General features: G+C 55.1%; 1 protein-coding gene across 4 annotated transcripts in view; it reads left to right on the forward strand.

The window, feature by feature from the left end:
- Positions 1-5,328: 5,328 nt before the first annotated feature.
- Positions 5,329-18,199, forward strand: part of CDC42EP4 (CDC42 effector protein 4) — a 30,839-nt gene continuing 17,968 nt past the window's right edge. For 2 of the 4 annotated variants that reach the window (XM_079905846.1, XM_079905844.1), the window contains exons 1-2: positions 5,329-5,367; positions 12,089-15,268. The gene's annotated coding sequence lies outside the window, so the exon portion shown is untranslated. Of the gene's footprint in view, positions 5,368-12,088; positions 15,269-15,774; positions 16,280-18,199 lie in introns of those variants that run through there. The other 2 variants (XM_079905845.1, XM_079905847.1) reach the window with 2 other exon arrangements.

The raw sequence follows: 18,199 nt of genomic DNA on the forward strand, positions 1-18,199 counted from the left end.
CAAACTGAGACTTGAAATGCCTCTTTTTTTTTTTCTTTTTGAAATACAGTTGATTTACCACGTTGTGTTACTTTCAGGTGTACAGCAAAGTGATTCAGTTATACATACATATATGTCTTTTTTTTTTCTTTCAGATTCTTTTCCCTTACAGGGTATTACAAAATATTGAGTCGAGTTCCCTGTGCTATACAGTACGTCCTTGTTGGTTATCTATTGTATATATAGTGGTGTGTATCTGCTAATCCCAAACTCCTAATAACCCCTCCCTCACTGCCCCCTTGAAGTGCCTCTTAGTTTTCTCATCTACCACCAACCAGACTGACAGGAAGATCCAGGGAAATAATGAGATTTGAAGGAAAGTCTTGCACCGTCAGAAGCGTGTCTTCCCGGTGGTAGAGGTGTGTTTGTTCTAGACCCGGGGGGAAACCTCCTGGTATTCTGGAATTCCAGTCTTCCTCCTCATCATTTCTAATCCCAGACTGGCGCCTCCCTAACTGTGACCAGTGGGCATGGACCTTGGCTGTTTCCAGCAACAATACCAGTCAAATACACTAGGAGGAAAAAAAAAGACAATACGTTTCTCCAAAACAATAAGGAAGGTAAAACTGCTGAGAAGGAAGTGGGAGGGCAAAGGAAGGTGCTTTCCAAAGCCAAGGAGACATCTGGTGATACAATGTACTGGCTTGGATTATACATAACGTTCCTTCTCTCTACTGAGCAAAGGTAACCTCACCCAGAGAACATCAAAGAGGCCTCTCAGATTTTCTTTTCTCAGAACTCCCCGAGTTGCCAACCAGGAAGAGCGCTTTTGACTGGCAAGGCTAATCAAAAAGAGCTTGGGGCTGGCAGACCTGGGTTCCCACAGATTCCAGCTTGAGGTTGAACTTGAGTTCAACCTCCACCAGCCTCCCCTCCCTCATCTGTGGAATGGGTGCAACTTCTACCTTTTCCAACCACAGACTCATGTCACGAATGAAGCGTAGGGAAATAACCTCTTAGACGGAGACGCCATCCTGACCCTCCCTTTCCCAGTTTCTCTGTCCTGCACGTGGAAGGGCAGGTCTGGAACTACCAGAGCTGCGTTTTTTCAGTTTCCCAATCTTGATGGCAAAGCACTTTGGCAGCGAGGCTTGGCTGGAGTCTGCAGGTGGAGAAAGCAAGCGATGTTTTTCTTTCTGTCATCCTAGCTTCTGGCAGGGAGGAATCGCTCAAAGCAGCTGGCTCTGGAGGTTGGGTATGGAGGAGGTCGTGTTAGCTGCAGTGTAAGGAGCAGGGATGGGCCACGGGCGGGCCTCAGAAGTCGGCTCCAGCTCGGTCAGCCCATTGGCTCCATCAGACTCAAGAAGGGCTGACCGCCTGCCCCAAGGCTCCCAGCACAGACCACACCCACCCTGCTCAAACGCTGGCCCTGAGAGGCCCCAGGGAAATCCAGGAGGCCTTACCACTTCCCAGTGGGGCCATTCGGGTTGTCTAAAGCCAATTGCTCAGCAGCTAAGCAGCACCCTGGGAATGGAAATAACTAAATAGTGTTTGATTCACTTTCCTCCCAAAGTTGACCGTCCCAGGCAACCAAGCCCTTCGGGGTGGGGCTTATTCCTACTTAGCCAGAGCTTCAGCCAGGGCCCAGGTTACCCCAGAGGACACAGGAGGTCAAAGCCCAAAGAATATCACCCATTGCTCCAGAGGATCTGAACGCAGGGACACCCTCGGCCGTGACCTCTCTGGACTCTGCCCTGGAGGCTGGTGCGTGGACGTGGGACCAAGCTAGGAACGACCTGACTCCAAACTGAACAGAAGGGCTCCTTCTCGTTGCAGCTGGGCGCGGGGGGCTGCTGCAGGACAGGGGGGGACTGGGCTGGCTGCACCTCCCTCTGTTCCAACTGCCTGCAGCCTCCTAGTCTTGGAGGGTTTGGAATCTGCTCAGCAGCGCCTTGTGGGACCCGGATAAAGTCGCCGATGAGTAGGGCCACTGCAGGTCCTTCTCTGCACCTATTTTCCTTCTGTAATCATCTGTGGCGCTCCCTTTCACTTTGGTCTATAAATGATCTGGTCCTCCTACTGATGCTTGGTACTTGACGATGGAGGCAGCCTGCTGGCCCAGCTAGAAGCGCCCCCTACAGGTGGGCCCTGGGACGGCCATGCTGAAGGTCTGGGAGGACCCAAGGACCATCTCCTGGACACAAATATGATCTGAGTGGGACGGAGGGGCCAGCACGTCGGGTTTCGTCCAGCGCTGGATCTTCTGCTCAGTTCGGCCTCAGCCAGGAGGGGATGCTGTGACCCCAGGTTCAGAGGGAATCTCATCCCCCTTATAGCTTTCTCAGATGCTTTGTCCTGCCACTTGAGGGTCTGTGCTGTCCCCAGGCCAGTGTTCCCTACCGAGGGCTCCAGGACACAGGCACGAATGTCTGGGGACACAGCCTTGCCCAGACTTTTCTGATGGAGGGGGTCTTGTTCATAGACTTGCCTAAGAGAACAAGAGATAGATCCTCCTTCTATAGGATCTCCCCGCCCCCATCTCCACACCCACTCCCCAAGACTGACCAATTGTTGGTGACATCTGGTAGAAATCCGGGGGAAATCCACACTGGTGCCAGGCCATCTTCAGGAATCTTATTGGTCAGTATAAGTGATATGGCAGAAAACACGGGCCTTGGACACAGCAAACCTGGGATCAACTTAGGGTTGACGGATAAAACACAAACCAAGTTTTGCATGGGACGTATTTATCCTCAAACGTTATGTGTCGTTATCTGACGTTCATATCTAACCGGGCATCCTCTATTTTTTATTTGTCAAAGCAGCCACCTGGCACAGATCCTCACTATATACCAAATGTGGGCATTCCTCCTCCAGAAAAGGGGGATGCTGAAAACTGCGCTGTATCCCTCACCCAAAGCGTGTGGGTGTTAGCAGGGAGATTACCCGTGAGCACAATCTGTAAGCCATACAGCACGCTACACATGTAAGGGATCATTGCTGTCGTTCGTGGATAAAATGACATTTATGTGGAATCATCGAAGAGCTCGTGGCTTCAAGCACAATTCTGATTCCGTCAGTCCTGACTTCCACGCCTTTACCGTCTTCTACCCTGCCTCAGGACGCTTCCCAGCTGGAAATGTCAGTAGGAAACTTCTGCATCTTAGAAATCTGGGGGATTTGGCAGGGGAGAGTTAAACTGCCTTTCTAGAGCCATGTATCAGACATGCTGGAAGGCAACAGAGCCATCAGATTCGGATCGTTAGAGGAGAGTTTCATAAAAAGACCAGTCACCAGGTCGTGATAAGGTTTGGGGGAGCTAGAAGGGGCACTGCTGGACCCAGGGTTAGGGACAGCTGGGTACCACTACCACCCTAAGCCTGCCGTGGCAGACAGTGAAGGAAGTTTCTAGAACCTGCAGAGAAGGCGGGATGGAGACAGATATCGCACAGGGGCAGCTCGGGGGCTGGAGAACCACCCTCTCCCCACTGGCCCTCCTTCTGTCCTCCACCCTCCTGCTGGTGTTCCTTGTGGTACAAACTCAGCGGGTAATCGGGGGCACTGGGATACCATCCATCCAGGCCAGGCTCCCCTGGGGGACAGCACAAGGTGGGCCCACAGCACCTGTGCCTTCTGATGGTGACAACCCCTTGGGAAGTCCCACTCTGCCACTCAAGCAGAGGAGAGAGGCTCGCCTTCCTTTTCTCAGTGTTGATCAGGAGTGAAATTACACCCAGGAGGCTTTCAGGAAGTTTTCACCAGGATAGGTGGGATTTTCTGGTAGGTTAGAGAATGTAAAAAGGTCTTGGACATTTATGGCCTGTAACCTCCTGAGCCGGCTGGAGCCACACGACAAAATGACACCAGCTGATCTTTGTTGACTAGAGCCCCGCCCACCACTGTGCTGAAGGCGTTTTCTGCAGCCTTGCCTCCGTCACAGCAGGCTTGCCAGGAATGCAGGAATTTCACCACTTCCCCGTTTAGCAGATAAGGACACCTAGACAGTGGAGAGGCGAGGGACCTGCCTGCTGGGTGAGTGCCGGAGCCTGGATCCCACGCAAGTCCCACCTGGCTCCACTGTGCCCCCTCTTTCACCACCAAGCAGCCTCGCCCCTGGTTCAGACGCTGCTGGGTCTGGAGGAGGAGACCTGGGCCCTTGGAGAAGCCTCCATCCTCCCAGTGGCCACAGACCAGGCAGGAAACATTGTTTCAGGATAACGGATAACAATGTCCACAGGGCTGGGCAGAGGTTTTTCCATACAGGGCCAGATAGTAAATGTTTCAGGCTTTCTCGGGCCATGAGGCCTCCCTCCCAGCGAGGCAACAGCCAAAGGCAGTAGCTAAATGAAGGTGCCTGGCTGTGTTCCAATCAAGATTTATTTACGAACAGTGAAGATAGAATTTTCTATCATTTTCACACACAATGAAATATCATTCTGGTTTTTATTTTTGCTGAATCATTAAAGAATGTGAAAATTCTTCTTAGTTTCCTGGGCCACACACAAACAATCCGAGGTGCCGATTCCTGATCTAGTCCAGACTTTCTGGAAATTTACAGGGTTGTGGTGTGACCCCAGATGAGGTAGTCGAGGGTGCTGTAGTGGGTTGAATAGCGTCCCCCCCAAAATTCACATCCACCTGGAATTGCAGAATATGACCTTATTTAGAAGGAAGTTCTCTGCAGGTGTAATTAGTTAAGTTGAGAGGCGGTCATAGGTCACACCAGATTAGAGTGGGCTGTGAATCCAATGACTGGTGTCTTTATAAGGAGAGGAAAGGACCCAGGAGACATACAGAAGGCCACGTGAAGAAGGAGGCAGAGATGGCAGGGATGCAGCCACAAGCCCAGGATGCCAAGTATTGTCAGAGTCGCCAGAAACTGGAAGAGGCAAGGAAGGATTCTTTCCTAGAGCCTTTCAGAGGGAGCGTGGCCTTGCTGACACCTGGATTTTGGACTTCTAGCCTCCAGGACTGCTAGAGAATTAAACCACCCAATTTACCGTCAGTTGTTATGGCAGCCCTAGGGAACCGATGTGCAACATTTATCTCTGGGAGTTTCGGTTCAGTGGGCTCGCAGAGGCTGGCAGGGGCCCAGGACCAGGCACCTCCCAGACCTCGGGCCTCGTTCCCACTCCTCCCCCAGCAGTTTTAGATTTCTGTAGAAAAGCGCCAGCCAGCCCTGAATTACATTGGCAATTATGGGAAGCTTGTTTTCCTGTTTCTCCCCAACCTCCTCCCCTTCTCAAATTGTTTCCACCTCTAAGTCAAACAACAGTCGTTCCCTGAGGTCAGGAGAACCCTCACCGGCCACCAACCTGCACAATATTAATCACAGATGCTGGTGACCGGAACTCTGGGGGCCTCTCTCCCTTCTGTGGCTGTCACTGGGTAAGCACAGGGGGTTGGGAGAGCGGCGGGGGGGGGGGGGGCAGGGGGCTCGTATATGTGTGGGGGCAGGACCCACCTGTCTTCTCGACCTGACATGGTGTCTGGTCGGTGGAGAGACTGGGTAGGCTTCTATCCTGGTACCTGGGACCACCTCTCAAGGCAAAGATCCACATTCCCCAACTTCTACTAGGACCTGACCACAGAGCCACCCTGGAGGACCCCCAAATGCCATCGAGGACACACGTAAATAAGAATAAGAGCTCGCACTTAGCCAGACACTTTCCTAACTGTTCTGCATCGATGAACTCATTCAGTCTTACAGAGGCAGGCACGGAAACACAGAGAGGCCCAAGTAACCTGCCCCAGGTGACAGGGCCAGTGTCTTCAGTGACATCCCCAACGCCCGGGGACTGTCCGAGCTCAAACGCTGTGTGTCCCAGCTTGAAGGGAGCTCAGCGCTCCTCAGGGTAAAGGGGCCTACCCACACCCTGTGGGAGACCCCAGCTGGAGCCCCGTCCCTGACTCCCGGTCCTGGCCTGCTTCTGTTCCACTGTCTCTTCTGGAGAGAAAGTCATTGCTCAAGTTCAAGGCTCTTGGGATGACATTGAAATATGAGCGGCAACCTTGGCATTGTTTACTTTAGTGGCATGTGTTGTAAAGGGACTTGGCCGATAGCAAGGAAGATCCAGGAAGGCTCTAGAAGATGTGGATGGCTGGGCATGGCAGGAAGGCAGGGAGGCCTCCTCAGAAGGAGCCCCCATGTCATTTCTTGGAAGGAGACCCATGCGGCGGGGGGCAGGCGGAGGCGGTGGGCTGCTGGGGCCCCACGAGGGTGGCTGTGACCACGTCTGTTCGCATCACCCTGCCCTCTGTAATCAGCCAGCTGCCTGTGCTTGTCTGGCCTCGTCCTCCTGCCTGGACCAGCCCTGCAGACACGGGGGCCGTGAATCAGAGGCCGGCTCCTTTCTGTTGTCCTTGGGATGGGGGTGGAGTTGCTCCAGTCACGACACCAGGATTTCACCCCAGGGGGAGTTCTGCCCCCAGGAAGGTGCCTCTGCCTGGCCTGGACCTGGGGGCACACACAGACATCCCCCCCGCCCCCGGGGAGTGGGCAGCAAGGACATACAGGAGAGCGGCAGGCGGAGTGGGAGGGAGATAACAGCCACGCACAGTGATTAGCTGTCAACTGACACTGGGCCTCGGAAGAGGGAGGCTCAGGAACTGGGTCAGCTACAGAACCCGACAGCCTCCTACAAGGGGCAGCTCTCACTGCTGCCGGGGGGAATGAGAGCCCCGTGTTGTCAGGTTCTTCTTATTCTTCACGACCCAGAAATCCACATTTGGGGACTTCCCTGGCGGTCCAGTGGTTAAAGACTCCGCACTTCCACTGCAGGGGGTGCGGGTTCGATCGCTGGTCAGGGAACTGAGATCCCGCAAGCCATGTGGCACGGTACCCCCCCAAAAAAATCCACATTTTATGTGACTCCCCCTTATTCTTAGATATTAGCAACTAAAAATATATATATACATTTTTTTTCTTTAAACATTGTCGTGGCCAACTGTATCTTCCAAAAATGATTATAACAGTATCTCCCATCTCATGTGCTCTTCTTATCGTGTATCTTGGACACTCCTCCATGGAAAGGTAGAGTCAATGTTCCCTCCCTTGCATCTGGTGGGAGGGGCTTGTGACTACAGCAGAAGTGATGCTATGTGACTTTCAAGGCTAGATCACATTACAGGTTGAATCGTTCCTCCCCCCACCCTCCCCCCACCCACCTGCAAAAGAAGTCGAAGTCCTAACTCTCAACACCTGTGAACGTGACCTTATTTGAAAATGGGGTCTTTACAGATAATCGAGTTAAGGTGAGGTCATTAGGGTGGGCTGTAATCAAATGTGATTGGTGTCCTTATAAGAGGGGGGAATTTGGACACAGAGACAAACACGCACAGAGGGAAGAAAATGTGAAGACACAAGTAGGACGCCACGTGAAGGCGAGTTTAGAGAGATGTGGCTACAATCCAAGGACAGCCTGAGGCTACCAGAAGCTAGGGGAGAGCATGGAAACTATTCTCCCTAGAAACCTCAGAAGGAACCAACCCTGCTGACACTTTGATTTGGGGTTCTGGCCTCCAGAACTGGGGGGCAGTAAATTCCTGTTGTTTCAGCCTCCCCAGTTTGTGGTACTTTGTTACGGCAGCCCTAGGAAACTAATATAGTCATAAATGGTCATATAGAGTTTTCACCTGGTTCTCTTAAGATGCTTGCGCTTGGTACTCAGCTGCCATCTTGTGAGGAAGCCCAAGCCATCCCGTGTGCAGAGGGTACACTTAGGTGTCCCAACTGACAGCCCAGCTGGGATCCCAGATGACAGCTGGCATTGACCACCAGACATGCGAGTGAAGATGATCCAGATGATTGCAGCCCCCAGCCCTTGAGTCACCACCAGTCTTCACGTCTTCCCAGCTGAAACCCCTTACTTCATGGAGCAAAAACAAACCATTCTTTCTGTGCTCTCTCCAAATTCCTGAGACCCGTGGAATCCGGAGGCATAGTAAAAGGGTTGTGTGGGGAGGAGTTTTGCAGTAAAAGTGATCGGAATGATTGCGTGTGCCGAAGAGAATGAACCCTCAGGCTGTGTGCCACCCACAAGCCAGCAGTTTGCCTTCGGATAAGACCAGCAAGGCTGCCTGTGGACTCTGCAAGTCTAGAAAGGTGCCCCCCCCTGGAGCCATGCTTTTTCCACCCCTCTGGTGAAGGGGGAGACAATGGTGAAATGAAAAGAGGGGAAGGAGGGAGGAGGAGATGAGACAGGGTACTAGGACTGGATCATCCAGGTGGGGATGGTGTGTGGACTCATGAGGTCATCCTCAACTAGCAAAGATCCCATTTTAAGAGCCCGAGTGCCAAGAGACGCTCTTTGCCAGGGAACGTAGATAAGGGAGCTCTGTAAAGAACCTGTACCCCACTGGTGTAGGATCTCCTGGGGGCTTTTTTGGAGAGCAAATGAGCTAAAACATGCAAAACTCTTAAAAGAGTGCCTGGTGTCTTACGGAAACTATGTACTGAGGGCTTACTATTGCTAGGATTAGTGTTGGGGTTTTCAGACAGTGCCGTGAAGCCTCAGGGTCTCCCAGAAATGCCCCAAGAACTGCATTAAAAGGTAAAGCAGGCGGGGTTCTGGGACCCTTGCTCCACTTCAAACACAACAGAACCACCTGATCTGTTTTATATAATATCTTGTACAGTTTCCTTTAGAGGGTGGAGGGAAGGACTCCCCTGCTTACAAAAATAAAATGCTTGAAAAACCAGCCACTTAGTAGAACAAGAACAGCCCCGGGCTTAGAAGAGCTCACGTCTTGTCCCAGGTTCTGCTAGTAGCTGGCTGTGTGACCTTGGACAAGTCACTTCACCTCTCTGGATTTTACATTCTGTTATATAAAGTGAGTGGCCTAGGTGATTGCTAGCATTAGCCCAAATATCTGCTCAAAAAAAAGGGAAAAACCTTCTCTTCTGCAAATTTCCATGTAATTAATTTCTTATAGATTCCATTTCAAGACCTATAAGCCTTCTCACCCCAGGTCTCTCTCCCAGTAAACTTCAGGTGGCCTTTTTTTTAAAATATATATATATTTATTTGGCCTCTCACTGTTGTGGCCTCTCCCGTTGCAGAGCACAGCCTCCGGACGAACAGGCTCAGTGGCCATAGCTCACGGGCCCAGCCGCTCCGCGGCATGTGGGATCTTCCCAGACCGGGGCACGATCCCGCGTCCCCCGCATCGGCAGGGGACTCTCAACCACTGCGCCACCAGGGAAGCCCTTATTATTTGTTTTTAATTTTTGGCTGCGTTGGGTCTTCGTTACTGTGCACGGGCTTTCTCTGGTTATGGCGAGCGGGGGCTACTCTTCGTTGCGGTGCGTGGGCTTCTCATTGCGGTGGCTTCTCTCGTTGCGGAGCACGGGCTCTAGGCGCACAGGCTTCAGTAGTTGTGGCATGCGGGCTCAGTAGTTGTGGCTCACGGGCTCTAGAGCGCAGGCTCAGTAGTTGTGGCACATGGGCTTCGTTACACCACGGCATGTGGGATCTTCCCGGGCCGGGGCTCGAACCTGTGTCCCTTGCATTGGCAGGCGGATTCTTAACCACTGCGCCACCAGGGAAACCCCCAGATGGACTTGAACAAGAAAAGGTTTTCTTTGCTGGAGTACTCCCTAGACGCCACTCAGCTGGGATTTTCCTTGCTACTCAGAAATCTGCTGCACTGGGCCTGGGGCAGTCTGCTGCCTGAAACTCACTCCTCGTTGCCCACTCACCTTGCCTTCAGCTGCAGCTGCTTTCTGGGGAGCAACTGGCTCGTGGCAGGGACACAGGGCTTGGAGAGGGGACACAGCTAGCGTCCTGCAGCATCAGGCCATCGAGCTGGGAAGTATAAATTAGCCTTGCCATCTGGCTAGGAGGCGTTATTGTTGTGACTCAACGGCGTCACAGGAGCAGAGGAAGGACATACACACAGACACACGCACGCACACACACACGCGTGCCAAGACCACACTTAGGAAACTGAAAACTCTGGAGAAGAGAAAACAAACTCTGTAGCCACCATGATGAGCTTTGACAATTATACCCAGCCCACAGACCTGTTTCTCTGCGCCTCTTATTCTCCCCACAATGAGAAGAGATACAGAGATGTCAGACCCTTCTCCACTCTCACCTCTTCTTTGCAGCCGTTGGCTCAAGACATAATGCCTTTGCCTTGAACGTGGGCAGCAGACTCAGGAGGGTAAGACAGATGTCCCTTAAAGCTCCTTTCTTGCAGAAGAGCCTCCCTTTGTGTGCCCAGGGGGCTAGGGAAGTGTAGCGAGACGCCAGACAGAAGTGCATAAGCAACAGATGTTCTACCCAAAGGTCTAGGATTTGGGGCGCTCAGTGCAAAGGAAGGGAAGGAGGTGGGAGCACTCCAACAAAATACACACAGACACCAGAAGCTGCGGATTTGAGAAGGCGGTTCCTTTACGCGCTTGGAACATCTGGGCAGATGTGTCAAATCACACTGGGACAGAGAGGAGGCTGAGTGATGCCTTCAGTTCCTCTCCTCTCCAAGCCTGGGCTGTGCACTGGGCCCCGGAACAGATTGAATTGAGGCCTTTGGCGTGAATGTGGGCTGGGGGAGTGTGGTGACAGGGCAGAAGGTGATGATACTATCGTAACTGCCTTGAAGCAGGGTGTGTCAGTTCTCCTTGAAACAATGTGGAACCTTCTGGGGCAGATGGGAGTCGGCTTGGTGAGATGGTGCCCAGTCTCCTCTAGCGATTGTCCCTTGCCCGCCGTGGCTCTATGGTAACAAGATCGTTCATGCTTCAGCCAGAATCTGTTTCCTTTCCTGCTGTCTCGTGGTTTTGTGGCTGGAGCTCTAGGCTCCAGAGCCCCACTGCTTAGGGTTTCCCATGTCTTAGCTGTGCAATCTTGGGCAAGTTGTTTAGCCTTTCCTGTTTTTAATCTGAATAATGGAACTCATGCATGATAGCAACGAGGATTGCGATGCAGAATTCCTAACCTCCAGTAAAGTCTCAACACATGGCAGCAACCCTTGCCTTTTCTAAGTGCTTTCGATTTAGGCTGCATGTGCCTCCGAGCCGGTCTCTCGGGGAGAAGGCAAGCCTTTTCTGGGCACAAACAGATGCTCTTTCCTTCCTCCAGTCCCTTTTCTGTCCATCTCTCCGGAGGCCCAGGAGGGCATCTGGTTGTCAGGGGCTGCCCTGCAGCAGAGCTGGGGCTCTGCCCACCTCTCCCCAGAGACAAGAACAGAAAGCGCGGCCATCTGCGGGAGCCCCCTCCTCCTCAGCCCCAGAGCCCGACAGACACCTTTATCAGAAGCCCAGGACGGCCTCTTGCAGATAATGTGGTTCATCTTTCTGTTAGCTCAATTCTGGGAAACACAAGCGGGGATGGGCCCACTCTGTGCCCAAGGACGGAGGCTCAGGAACAAATTTGTTCCAGAAAGTCTCACTTGGCCCTTAATTCTGAGACTGGGCAGTGTCCACCTGGGGGGCCCTCGGTGTGGTCTGGACTGTACGCCGACCTTTGACCTGAGTTATCCACCAACCTCACACCATGTGGTCCCCATTTACAGGTGAGAAAACTGAGCCCCGGGAGCTCAAGTGACTTTTCTCAGATCAGAGAGCGATAGTGGGATTGTCACACCCAGGGCCTGTGGTCCTGATCCAGAGGCAAGGGGAGGCCTCGGGGTGGGGGGGCGTGGGGGTGGCTGGCGGGGGGCAAGGCTAGGCTCTCTTGCTTGTCCCAGGGGTCACTGGTGGGTGAAGCTCTGGGCCTCAGGACTCTGGGGACCACACGGAACATTCCTTCCAGGGTCCCTGTTTCCCAGACGTCTTTAGCTGATGTCTATGCTAAGGTTCTGTGGAGCCCAGGGCTCTGGCTGTATCTTTCTTGTGCATTCTTTTCTCCCTCCTGGATAAACAAGACATTTAGTGTCACCACCCACCTTTCTGGAAATGTCCCAACTCCCAGTGGTCAGGGCAGCGTGCTGATAACACGATGATGAATAGTGACAGACAGGCCTCCTAAGTGGGGCATGGGGCGGGGAGGGGGCTATGTCATCTGTTCTTTCCCTGGCAGGGGGATGGAGGGGCCACAGTCCCCAGAAACCTGAAGTTTGACTCAGCAACGATAATATTAACTGTGGTTCCCTTCCCTCGGACTAGACAGTTCACAGAGCAAGGCCACATGCTTGTCTCCTTCCACGCTCCTGATCACCGCCTGTCTGGATTGTTACCGCCTTACAGATGTGACTCAGACCAAGGTCACACAATCCAGAGGTTCTGACTCCACATCTGGACATCTGGACTCATTTCAGCAAACTCCATGGCCTCTGTGCTCTGCCACCACCCCTTGACCCACACCCCCGTCACCTTCTCCCGGCTCAGCTCAACCCTCCTGCCACCTCCTGTCCCCAGAGAGTCCCCAGCCTAGTGAACAGTGTCTCTCCCTCTAGGCCAGGGGTCTTCTGAAACCCAGTGTCTCCCTCAACCTCTGAGTCCTCGGGGGCTGCCATCTCAGGAGGGTAAACGAGACCCAGCGAGCTCATTGGGGGGTTACTAAACACGGCTCAGTTCCAACCTGCACTGGGGATTCAGACACCAATCAGACACCATCCTGTCCCCAAGGATCCCATGGGGACAACCTGTTGTTTTATCCTCTAGGTGCACTGGCTGCCCCAGAGCCCTGACGTGTTACTCTCAGGGTGGGTGAGGGGGTGGGTTCACGTGCCTGGAGCCTGGGGCAACAGAGCCCCCAGAGGTGGCCTTTGCAGCACATAGTGGAGGGCCTCGCCCTGAGCCCCAGGCCCTCTGCCAGTGGCCTGGTATCCTGGGATTTTCCCAGGTTGCACTGCAGAAGTTGCCCAGGCCCCCGAGAAAGGGCCCCAGGTGATTCGCAAGAACAGGGAACCAAGGAATGAAAGAGCCTCTGCCCAGAACAGTGGGAGTGAAGGGCCCAGGGAGGGGGCAGGGCCTCAGGTCACAGAGGCTCCACCCCAAACTGTGCTGACGTCAGGCCCTGGTGACACCCTGAGGTGTCCATCCAAGACCTTCTCATCTAACCTCGGGAGAAGGAAATTCAGGGGGTGGGGGACTCAGAATAGATATGGGCAGTCATAGAGCATTTGTGTGGGAAGGAACCTTCCAGAAAGTGACAGGATCTGCCCAGCGTCATGCTTTATGGCAAACACCAGACCAGAGTGAGTGAGGTCTTCCAATTCCTCTATAAGGGAACAGGATTAACCAACATAACTGACCCTGCTAGGGTTGGGGCCAAATTATGCGAACCAAAATGCTCAGAACCCAGTGTTCACAAACGCTGGGATGTGTGTGTTTGGGGTGGGTGGACAGGTGTGGGAAGACAGGCCCGTGCAGCTGTGAGAATCACACACGCCCAAGTCCCATGGGCAGGTCCCAGCAGCTAGAACAGGCAGAGACACACGTCCCGGCCTAAAGGCTTATAGGTCAAGTTACACCAAAGGTGCAGTTAAGACCTCAAATCCTTCTCCAAAGTCAGGGGCTTGGAACTTGCCAGAAATTTCAAGGTAGGTATTCAAGCTTCAAGTTTTCCATTTTGTTAGTTTCCTCTGATTATCTGTAGGCAGCTCTAGTCTGAAAGCTCCAAGCAGAACTTAGCCTCAGCAAAGGCCCCTCGAATTTCACAGATCTGGGATTCCAACCATCAGAGAAAATTAGCACTTCGTTTTTATTTCATTTTTTTAATTGAAGTATAGTTGATTTACAATGTTGTATTAGTTTCAGGTGTATAGCAAAGTGATTCAGATATATATATATATTTTTCAGATTCTTTTCCCATATAGGTTCTTACAAATATTGAGTAGCGTTCCCTGTGCTCTACAGTAGGTCCTTGTTATCTATTTTATATACAGTGTGTGTATATGTTACTCCCAAATTCCTAATTTATCCTTCCCAGCACTTTCTTTCAATCAAGACTCCCTGCCAGCGCGCTAGCAATGCAGGGGTGACCAGTCTCGAGAAGCATCTGCTGAGCTCCTTCCCAGAGCAGCCTGCAACCACTGAGGGCCTACTGAGGGCAGGGATTGGACCACTGAATTCACCTTTATCCCCATAGGCGAACTTCAATGAACGTTCAATGTTTGTGGAAGGACAGACACCTGTTAAAGGAGAACCAATTACTAACAGCTAGACCTAAAGACAAAATAATTGGTTAACAATGGAGGGAAAGAGAAGTGGTGGGGGGAGGTGCCTCAGAGAATCAGGAAAGTTTTAGGGCACAGATAAGACTTCAGCTTTGATTTTAGGTGGAAGGGACCTCAGATACCAGCACTGGGGGAGGGTTTACTGGGAGCCCTGTCCGGGAAGGTACCAGCCCAAAGGGACCCACTGAGGGGTCCCATTGAAGGTCAGTGGGAGGGAGTCCACCCGGATCCCCTTCTCTTAAAACAAAAACCCAGGCGAGGGAGCTGCTAACAGCTAGGGAGCTTTCACTTTGTGCTGTGTACTCTCCTGGGCCACTTTATTAGTAACGATCATTTATCAATGGAAGTTATTCCTCTAAAAAGATTCTCATAGGATTCAGGCCGCGGGTCTCAGGAGTGCATCGCCCCTGAGGCTCACTTGGAATAGAACTCCGTTTGGGAGGCTACTCAGGAGGCAAGGGACACAGGGGAAAGCAGGAGGATCAAAGGCAGGTCACCAGGCCCAAACCCTTCTTACACCCGCTCCGGGCCTGGCCTCGGGGCCCGGCTCCTCCCCCATCTCGTTTCCCGTAAGAGGCTGGGATGGAATCCACACCCAGGCGGCGCCGACCCTGGGGGCTTCCATCTCCCTCGTCCTGGGTCGGGGAGGGAGGGAGCAGAAACGCCCCGGGGCGGGGGCTATTGTTGTCTGGTCACTGCTCGGAAGGGAGAAGAGCTTCAGGAGGGTCTCGTGCTAGGCCCCCGGGGGGAGTCGCGCCCCTGACCCCGTGGCCCCAGGTTGGGGGGGGGGGTCAGGGCCGGAGCGCAGCCAGGCGGGGGCGCCCCGGGGCCCCACCGGCCCGGGTCCAGGACGGCCTCCCGGCCGAACCGCCCCCCGACGAAGCTCCCGGGGTCTCGGGCTTTCTGATTTGAACCGCGGAGGCCGAGCGGCCCGGCTGAGGCTCCCAACCGCCATTGGCTGCGGCGACGCGGTGACATCAGCGCGGAGGGGCGCGGGAGGAGCCTGGAAGGGGAGTGTCCGAGAGGCTCCCAGCCCCGAAAGCCCGAGAGCCAGAGAGAAACCGACGCCGCGCGGACATGGGTCGTCAGCCCCGGCGCCTCGCGGAGCCCACGGAGGGGAGAGCGCAGCCGCGCCGGCCCGGCGCTCACGTCTCTGCGGACCCAGGTAGGCGACGGGCACCCGCTTCTGGCCGCGACAGCCACCTGCGCCCTGCGGGGCCTGGGTGGGCTCGGTTGGGGGACCTCGAGCCGCCCTAGGGAGCAGAGGGGATTGAAAAAACCGCGATAGGGACGGTGGGGAGGGGAGCGGGGCAGAGCTCCCCACTTCTGCGCCCGCCCCGTGTGGCAGGGCTGGGGCCCGGGCGCGTGCGGGGCGGCCCGGGCGTCTGGGACCGGGGCCACGCACCCTGTGTCCGTGCAGAGCGGCTGGGGAGGACGGGGTGGCAGAGAGTCCGGCGAAATCCCGCTCCCAATCGACTTCCTCTCCCCAGACTGGGATTCGCCGGTGCCGCCTCGGGCGCTGCTGGGGGTGGGGATGAGGGTGCGGTGGGACGGGGGACCCGGCTTTTAACGTACCACTCCTTTGCCCGGGTGTGTGTCCCTGGGGGCAGGAGCACAGCCCTCGGCGGCGCGTGGCCCGCGGTCTCCCCGAGGGGGGCGTGAGTGCACAGAGTACTCCATGAATAAGAACCGGATTATTCGCCCGTAGTGGCGGAGGCGTGTACACTATCTCTCGTACGCGCGCTGCAGCACACGCCGCCCAATGTCACCGGGCCGGGGAGAAGAGGGGCGAAGAGCTGCCTGGAAGGGGAACGGCTGAAGGAACAAATGCTCTCTCCCCACCCCTCCCTCCCCGCCCGGCCCCCGCCCCGCGCGCCCGCCTCCTCGGGAGACCTGGAGGCCGAGGCGGGGGTAGGCCGAGGCGCCGACCGGCGGGGTGGGGCCGCTTCCGAGCCCGGGAAGGGGCTACGCGCGGGACCCGGCGGAGCGCTCCCGGCCTGGCCACGAGCCGGGAGCGGTCGGTTAATGATTTAATCGCCCGCTTGGGGCGGTGGAACTGGGATCGGCCGTCTTTAGCTCCGCCCCCTCCCTGGAGCGCCCCCCGTCGGGGGCACAAAACTGCCCCCCTGCCCGGGCTGCGTCCCGTTGAGCCACTCTGCGGGCCGGGCCGCCTCCGGTGAGTGCTGAGCGGGAATCCGGAGCGAGGGCTGGAGGGCCGAGGCTAGGCGGGCTTCCTGGGGGAGGCCGGAGCCCGAGCCGGGGCGTGTGAGCGTGCGTGCGTGCGCGTGTGTGTGTGTGTGTGTGTGTGTGTGTGTGTGTGTGTATGTGTATGTGTATGAGAGAGACTGGGGGAGGGGTGCTCTCTGCTAACTCAAACCAGATTCCTTGTTTCCCGATGAGACGCCGCAGCCTGCGCTTTGGAAGTTTTCTTTTTTTCCCTGGGAGAATGGAGGGGAAATACAATGCCTTTTCTTTTCTTCTTGCAGCCCCTTGCAACCTGACAGGCTCCCACGTCCCTGGGCTGCGTCCACAGTGCCTGTTCTTTGCTCTCTATCTGAGCAGTTGAACGGGGCAAGGGTCCCTGAGCTGTGTGAAGCCCCCAGCTCCTCTTTAGGGTGTTTGGGTGCTGGGGGGGGAGGAGACTCCCTCATCCTTACCCTCAGAGGCCATCTGGACCAGAGCAAGCTCTCCCCATCCAGCCCGCGTAAACAATGAGAGGCCCGGTTACAGGAGGGCTTCCAGCAACGCAACTTCTTTGCACAGTCTGGGTTTCTAATAACTCCCCACCCCCTCGGCCCCCTTTCTGAGGCTGGGGTGGAGGAGGGGACCACCGGCAGGATGGACTGAATTTTAAGAGAACAAAGAACAGGGCACAAAGGAAGGGGAAAGCCGAGCTGTGGATTTCCCCCCAGGAACGGGGAGTTTGCTGGACCGGGGCTGGACCCAGCCGAGCCTGTAGGTGGCCCCAGGGCTCCCGAAGCAGTAACGGGGCACCCACTCGTGACTTGGGAGGCTCCGTCCCTGGGGGGAAGCTAGGACCCTGTGTGAGTCTGGGGGTGCCTGTGGGTTCCAGCTTACATCAGCTGCCCTGTGTGAGCTGCCATGTGACGGACCGATTAGTGTGGTTTATCTCCTCCGAACTTGGACTCTGCCCCTCCAGTCCTTGGGGACAGCTGCTCCTTCCTACAAACGGGGGGTTCAGTGAGCCTTGGGAGATACCCAAGTGGGTTCTCCTGGTCTTCCCAAGGATCCCGGTGACCCCTGCAGGGACTGAAAATAAGACAGTGGTTTGGGGTCTCAGCCCCTCTGCCATCTCCCTGAGTTCCTGGAGTCCCTGCTCACTGATGACCATAGCTCACGTGACACTCCGTAGCTCAGGCCTGGACCTTGAGCATTCCTTCCATTTTTCTGGGATTCCCACCTTTCTCTTTCTTGACCCCGCTCTTCCATTTCCCTCTCATTTCTCTCACCCCCGCCCACTCACCGATTCTCCTTCCAGTCCGATGTACGGACACACCCAGGCTGCTGCTGTCCTGCTGCCCTCACAGGACTGGAGCCCCCAGCACGTGAGAGTCTAGTCTACAAAGTGGGGAGGTGGGGATGGGCAGATGTTGACCTGGGAGAGGGCTCGGAGACCCTTCTTTGCATGTCAGGAACTTTCCCAGCAGGGCCTCGGGTTGGCTCTGGTTCAGGGATCCTAACCGCCTCCACCTTTGGAGTGGTTGATTGATTTCTGCGGCCAGGACAGGCTGTGCCCAGGTGTGGCAGGCAAGGTGTTTGCAGCTGGCCACCCCTCTGTCGCCCTCTTCCCTGCCCCCTCTCCTCTGAGTTGGAAGCGGGGAATGGACACGGCTCAGAGGCCGGAACCGCCTCCTGTGGCTGGAGCTTCCACAGGCTCCGAGGATCTTGTCCCTGTGGGAGGAGGGAGGAGTCTGTCCCTTGGAGGAACAGGACCTGGGTTGATGCCAGAGATAAGGCTTGGGGGCGGAGGGAGAGGGGTTGAGCAATCTGGCCCTGGAAGCTGAGAGAGCCGCTGTCTTCTGACCTATGTACTGGAGGCTTTTCCTCAACCTTGGGAAAAGGAACCGAGCCCTGG

The sequence above is a fragment of the Stenella coeruleoalba genome (genome assembly GCF_951394435.1).
Source record: "Stenella coeruleoalba genome assembly, chromosome: 19".
NCBI lineage: Eukaryota > Metazoa > Chordata > Mammalia > Artiodactyla > Delphinidae > Stenella > Stenella coeruleoalba.